Below are 7,500 nucleotides of genomic sequence, written 5' to 3' on the forward strand. Positions count from 1 at the left end.
TGCAGGCTTTAATGCTTCCACCCCCAACCCCCCCGCCTGATGTTTAGGTGAGTCAGCAAAGGGGAGACGTGTTACAGCTTGCTGCCACTGCAGAAGCTCGAAAACGCCTCTTTGAACTCTTCAGGCTATAGAATCAAAGCAGTTTCTATATTCTCGGGGAGGGATATTTGAAGTACCATGGCGTGTTCTTGACAGCTAACGTGTCCCGCATTTTAAGTGAATTGCAGCTGACGAGTCCCTTTAACCCCTTAACGACAGTGGGCGGAAACTTACGCCCTCGCGCCCTGGTACTTGGCGCACTCCGGGCGTAAATTTACGCCCGATGGTTTCCCGATCGCTGCGTGTTCACACACAGCGGTCGGAAGATGGCCTGCTATAATCTAGCAGGCCATCTTAGCTTCACGGCACGGGGGGTGGTTAACACCCCCCGTGCTTACGATCGCCGCTATAGGCTGATCAATTGAGATCAGCCAATAGCGGCGATCGGAACCTTTCCGGGTCATCGGCGACTCGATGACCCGGAAAAAAAATGGCGGTCGGTGCTGTCCGAGGACGGCACCGACCGCCATTACTGTAAAAAGTAATGGTGATCGCCGGTGGCACGGCGATCAGAGTCCCACAAATAGTAAATACCTGCCCTGGACACCTCAGCTAGGTAGCCGAGGGGTCCAGAGCAGGTATTTGTACATTACTCACCTGTCCCGGGCTCCTGATCGGCGTCTTCCGAGTTTGCGGCGTCCTCGTCTTCGTTCGGGGTCTTCGGCTTCCTCCGTGACGTCACGTTCGGCTTCTCTTCGGCTATTTTCGCTCCAGCGTCCGCTTTTTCCGTATTTTGCGCTCTGCTGCCCTCTAGCGGCTGATATGTGTAATACACTTATCAGCAGCTACAGGGATGTTCAGAATGTAGAAAAAGTTTTTTTTTTTTTTTCAAATTTTTTTTGTTCTATTTTCCGCACTCTATCGCCGCTGAGTGTTGATCAGCATCGCACGAAAGTGCGCTGCTAATCAGCAACTCCTCCTTTTTGGCGAAGGGTGTTTTCTTTCTATATTCTACTGCCACGGTCTGCTGATAAGTGCAGCATTTATCAGCAACTCCTTTGTTGGCGTAGTTTTTTTTTTATACTTACTGTAAAAAAACACGTAAAAAACACTACATTACACCACACTACATTGAATAAAGTTTGACACTACACCACTACATACCCCATATACCAATCCCCATATAAAGATGGCCCCCAGGGTGTTTTCGGCGTCAGAGGGATACGTTATTGCCTCCGACACCGAAACAGCCAGTGAGGATGAATGGGGGGATCCTTCTTTCCTCCATTCATCCTCATCGTCCTCATCATCCAGTGACGTGTCTGGGGGTAGCGTAGCGTACGCTGCCCCCCAGACACGTCTTTTCCGCCAGTACCGTCCCAATAAGAGATGACGGTATGGAGTGAAATTCTACACACTCTGTGAGAGTACCTCAGGGTACACTTACAGATTTAGGGTACGTGCACACTGCGGAATGGTGAAGGATAACCCTTTGTGCATTCCGCAGCTGGCACCCGCCGGCGGACTGATGCGGGCGCATGTCTCTACCCGTGTCATAGACTCCATGTTATGCACGGGCGGATTCCATCGTCCGTCCCAAGAATGAATACGTTGGACAGAGAGCGGAATCCGCCCGTGCATAGAATGGAGTCTATGACATGGATGGAGACGTGCGCCTGCATCACTCCGCCGGTGGGTGCCAGCTGTGGAATGCACGAAGGGTTATCTGTCGCGATTCCGCAGTGTGCACGTACCCTTAGAGTGTATGAAGGAAGGGACACCCGAATGCAGCCCCCAGATGCCCCCTGCCCCCCCCATCCTCGGAATTAGTGGAAAGATCGTCCGGGAACTGATCTTCCCACTGCTGGATAAAGGTCACCACCCGTACGGGGATAACTTTTATACCAGCACCCCCTCTTCCGGTCCCTCGCTGCCTGAGCTACTGTAGCTTGCGGCACGATCCGAAAATATCAGAAGTAGTAATAGCGCCCTAATATTTAGCAGCCATGGAGCGGACCCAGCGCTTCTGGATATGAAGGACCCCGTATCGCACCAGGACAACATTTTCCAGGTGACGTCCCCCACACTGGAAAACAGGAGACCCCAGAAGAAGTGCAGAATGTGGCGTAACAGGGGGATCAGGAAGGACGCCATTTTCCAGTGTGACGCCTGTCCTGATCACCCCGGCCTCTGCATACTGGATCGCTTCTAGGCGCACCACACGTCACTGGGGTTCTACATTATCTAAATTCTGTCCCTTACTCCTATTTCAGGGGTCACGTTGATCCAGGGATTATTCTGATCGCCATTATGGAGTCGGGAAGGAATTTTTCCCCTGTGATGAGGCTACTGTCGTCTGCCTCACAAGGGTTTTTTGCCTTCCTCTGGATCAACACAGGTTGAGTTTGATGGACACCTGTCATTTCCAACCTTATAAACTAATAATTGGCCTAATACCCCCAAATAAATTAGAATTGTCCCTTTTACCCAGCTAAGTAGGTATGGCCGCCATTCCCATTAGAGGATGCCATGATGCAATTATAAAGCCTCTGTGCGGCCAGGACAGTAGAAACCCCGACAAGTGACCCCATTCTGGAAACTACACCCGATAAGGAATCTAACAAGTGGGACAGCGGGGATATGGCCCCCTGGTGACGGCCACATTTGGGACGTGAAAATGAAAAAAATTGTATTTTTTATTTTCTCGGCACATGTTCTACGTAAGTGACTGTCACCAGTGGGGTCCATATCCTCACTGCACCCCTTGTTAGATTCCTTATGGGGTGTAGTTTCCAGAATGGGGTCACTTGTCAGGGGTTTCTACTGACCTGGCAGCACAGGAGCTTTGTAATTGCGACATGGCCTCCATCCTCCATTCCAGCCTCTAAATGGCGCTCTGTCCCTTTGGTGGCTTGCCCTGTGCCCATATGGCACATTATGCCCACATGTGGGGTATTTCCGTACTCAGGGGAAATTGCTCTACACATTAAATGTTTTTTTTTATCTTTTAACCCCTTGTGGAAATGGAAAAAAATCAAGGCTAGACCAACATTTAGTGTAATTTTTGTAAAATTTTTACTCTAAATCATTAATCTTGTCATGATTTTTTCATTTTCACAAGGGGTTAAAAGATAAAAAAAAACATTTAATGTGTAGCGCAATTTTCCCTGAGTACGGAAATACCCCACATGTGTACATAAAGCGCCATTCGGGTGCAGGGTAAGCCTCCGAAGGGAAGGAGCGCCATTTGGTTTTTGAAGGCTGGATTTGGATCGAATGGATTTCGAGGGGCCATGTTGCATTCAAAAGGCCCCTGTGTTGCCAAGACAGTTGAAACCCCCCACAAGTGACCCCATTATGGAAACTGCACCCCTCAAGGAATGTAACAAGGGGTGTAGTGAGCATATGGACCCCACTGGTGACGGACACAAATGTGGAACAATGTGGCGTGAAAATGAAATATTAAATTTTTTACACTATAATGTTGGTTTAGCCTTGAATTTATCATTTTCACAAGGGGTTAAAAGAGGAAAAAAAAAAACAAAATGTGTAGAGCAATTTCCCCCGAGTCCGTAAATACCCCACATGTGGACATAAAGCGCCATGTGGGTGCAGGGCAAGCCTCCGAAGGGAAGGAGCGCCATTTGGATTTTGGAGGTTGGATTTGGCTAGAATGGATGATGAACGCCATGTCGCATTTACAGAGCCCTTGTGCTGCCAAAACACTGGAAACCCCCCCACAAGTGACCCCATTCTGTAAACTGCACCCCTCAGGGAATCTAACAAGGGGTGCAGTGAGAATATGGACCCCTTGATGACGGGCACATTTGTGCCATGAAAGTGAAAAAATGAAATTTTTCACTTTCACGTCACATTGTTCCACATTTGTACCCGTCACCAGTGGGGTCCATATGCTCACTGAACCCCTTGTTAGATTCCTTGAGGGGTGTAGTTTCCAGAATGGAGTCACTTGTGGGGGGTTTCCAGTGTCTTGGCAGCACGAGGGCTCTGTAAATGCGACATGGCCCTTGAAATCCTTTCTAGTGAAATTCAGCTTCCAAAAGCCAATTGGCGCTCCTTCCCTTCGGAGTCTCGTCCTGCGCCCCCTTGGCACTTTATCGCCACATGTGGGGTATTTCCGTACTCGGGAGAAACTGCGCTACACAATTTTTGTCTTTTTTTCCCTCTTATCCCTTTAAGAAAATGAAAAATTGAAGGCTAGAACAACATTTTAGTGTAAAAAATTTTTTTTTTCTTTTTTCAAGCCATATTGTTCTGAAAATCTGTGAAGCACCTGTGGGGTCCAGATGCTCACCGCACCCCTTGTTACATTCCTTGAGGGGTGTAGTTTTCTAAATGGTGTCCCTTTAGGGGTGTTTTTTAGGTTTTGGCACCCCAGAGCCTCTGCCAACCTGAAGTGGTACAGTCAAAAATGACCAAATATAACGGAGGCGTTGAAATTCACTAGGCGCTCCTTTATATCTGAGGCTTGTGGTTGCGTCAAATAGCGCAATAGGGTCACATATGGGGTATTTCTATAAAGTGCAGAAACGGGACAATAATTATTGGGGTGCATTTCTCTGATAATAGGTTTATAATTATGAAAAATATTGGATTACAATAAAATCTCTGCACAGAAAATTTAAATTTTCAAATTCCTTACACACTTAGCTTTTATTCCTGTGACTCCCCTAAAGGGTTAAAACACTTTCTGGATATGCTTTTACAGAGTTTGGGGGGTGCAGTTTCTGAAATGGGGTGCTTTGTGGGGCTTTCTAACATACAGGCCCCTCAAATACACTTTCAACCTGAACAGGTCCCTAAAAATATCTGATTTTGAAATTTTACTGAAAATTTGGAAATTTGCTGCTAATGTTTTAAGCTTCCTATCGTCTAAAAAAAATGAAAGATCGTTTAATAAATGCCGCCAACATGAAGTAGACATGTTGCTAATGCTATTTAATATATAATTTATGTGGTATAACCACTTTCTGCAAAAAAGTTTCAAAGTTGGAAAAATGCATTTTTTCACATTTTTTCACATTATTTGGGTTTTTTTCATAAAGATTTGTTATGAGTATCGACTCCAATTTACCAGAAATGTAAAGTACAATATGTCACGAGAAAACAATCTCAGAATCAGCCGGATAGGTAAAAGCATCCCGAAGTTATTAATGAATAAAGTGACACTGGTCATATTCATAAAATTTGTCTCTGTCATTAAGGCCATTTCAGGCTCTGTCCTTAAGGGGTTAAATACAATGTGTCAGTCAGTTGAAATCCTAATGTACTGAGACAACAAAAGGAAAGCACTATGCTCAAATTGCAGTTGAGGGTGAGGCATGGAAGTCTCTCCATTTGGCCCAGTTCTTTTCCAATTTCGGTAGAGAGCCCTGCTTTATGGCAATGGACCTCTCCATTTGGTAGTTAAATTGTACTGTGGCCACAATCTTTTCTAATTTCGTTTTTTGCTTGCTTTTCCATTTTTTTTCTATGCAAGTGCGGGAGACCCATCAAAATATGTAAAGCTACTGTGAGATCCGATTGATGCCAATCCTCCATGTCTAACGCTAACAATGCTACGCCAGGGCTCCAAGTAATTCCAATGAGGAGGAGTCTTTCCAACAAAACTGAAATGCTGTGCCAGAATGGTTTAATTGAAGGACAATCCCACCAATTATGCATTATATTGCGTTATATGTTCCTCTGACATCTCCAACAACCTGGATATAATTTGGAGAGACGATAAGGTGTTAAGTACCAGCAGTATAGCAATTTGCGCAATGCTTCTAAAGGCCCTATTCCACCAACAGATCTGACGACAGATTATCTACCAAAGATTTGAAGCCAAACCCAGGAACAGACTATAAACAGAGATCAGGTCATTAAGGAAAGACTGTATTTCTCCTCTTTTCAAATCCACTCCTGGCTTTGGCTTCAAATCTTTGGCAGATAATCTGTCGTCAGATCTGTTGGTGGAATAGGGCCTTAAGTGATTAATGCACAAACCCACAAAGGGTTCTGATACCTTGCCAAGTGGCCTATCACCTTGCTAAGTTATCCAATACCCATTAAAAGAGGTCAAAGTGGTCCAACACCCTCTACAGGGTGGAATAGCAACCCACAGAGGGCAAGAGAGAGGACTAAAATCCCATAAAGTGGTCTGACAACCTGCAAAGTCATCTGGCAGAAAGGTCTGGCACCCAGAAAAATGGCCTGACATCCCTCTGAGTAGTTTGGCATCACGCAGAATGGTCTGGCACCTAGAAGAGTGATCTAAAATCTCACAGAATAGTAACACAGCAGAGGTTTAGTACAAGAGACTGTCTAGCTGTCTCCTAATTTGATGCTAGAGGTGCCACGTACTGCTAAAAAGGGGCTAGGGAAGCAAGGAATACAGAGAGCAAGTGTGAAAAATAGAATGTGGTGTAAACTGCCCATAGCAACTAATAGCTCAGCTTTCTGCTCTGGTAAGATAAAAACTGAGCTGTGACTGGTTGCTCTGGGCAATTTACACCAGTTACTATTATACAGTTTGATAAATGTGGAGCTTTATGTGATGTGCCTGCCTCCTTGGATGTAGCTATAGAGTCAGCCATTACATTAAAACTAATTTTCCAGCAGGTTGCATGACCTATTTGTAAGGTATCATTACACATCTCTGCTTGTCCTCATTATAGTGCTATCTTTAGCCATAGTATAACTATAAATGCAGTTCATGATTATAATAAAAAAGTGCACTCTATTGGCTGAGCAGGCGACTCTTTGTGCATGAAAACAAAAGATAACCCCTGTGTTTCAAACAATATGTATTTTTTCACAAAGATTAAAAAAGAATAAGCATCCCAGAATTTATGAGTAACAAAATACCCTTGATGTAGTCATTAACTACTCACAATAACAGTATTCTTGCGGCTGTGTGCTAGGCAAGACTAAAGGAATTTTTAATAGTACTTACATTAACTGGGTCTACCCTTCCGGAGCACCTCTCAGGAAAAAGAACATGCCTATTTGAAAGAAAACACCATGCCATACTTTCATTTCAATTCTGATGGCCTAATTCCTACACTGGCGTGTTTTTAAGCTTGATATTTTAAGATGCCTTAAAATAAAGAATTACTATTTTTATTAAAGAGCTGGAGACGATTTTTTCTTTTTTTCATTGGACTCTATGGGACACGGCCCGCAATATTGAGTCTCCCGTGCTCTGGATCAGGAGAGCGACTCACACTATTGGAGCAAGCATGGTGAGCTGATTGAAGTGTTCCTTTTTTCTATGGTTAATTCCTACACTCCATGGAATGCTAGGCCATTCAAGCATGTTTCCCTTAAATTCACGGAAAAGATTGCTTGAGGTGAGACGGACGGTTGGCTTCTTATCTCAACAAGAAGCTTTGCATGGATACTATTTGCCGGATATCTGGATTCAAAGTCCAGAGTGCTAACCGTTACACCATGGAA

This window comes from Dendropsophus ebraccatus, unplaced genomic scaffold, assembly GCF_027789765.1.
Source record: "Dendropsophus ebraccatus isolate aDenEbr1 unplaced genomic scaffold, aDenEbr1.pat pat_scaffold_1050_ctg1, whole genome shotgun sequence".
In the NCBI taxonomy this organism is placed as follows: Eukaryota; Metazoa; Chordata; class Amphibia; order Anura; family Hylidae; genus Dendropsophus; species Dendropsophus ebraccatus.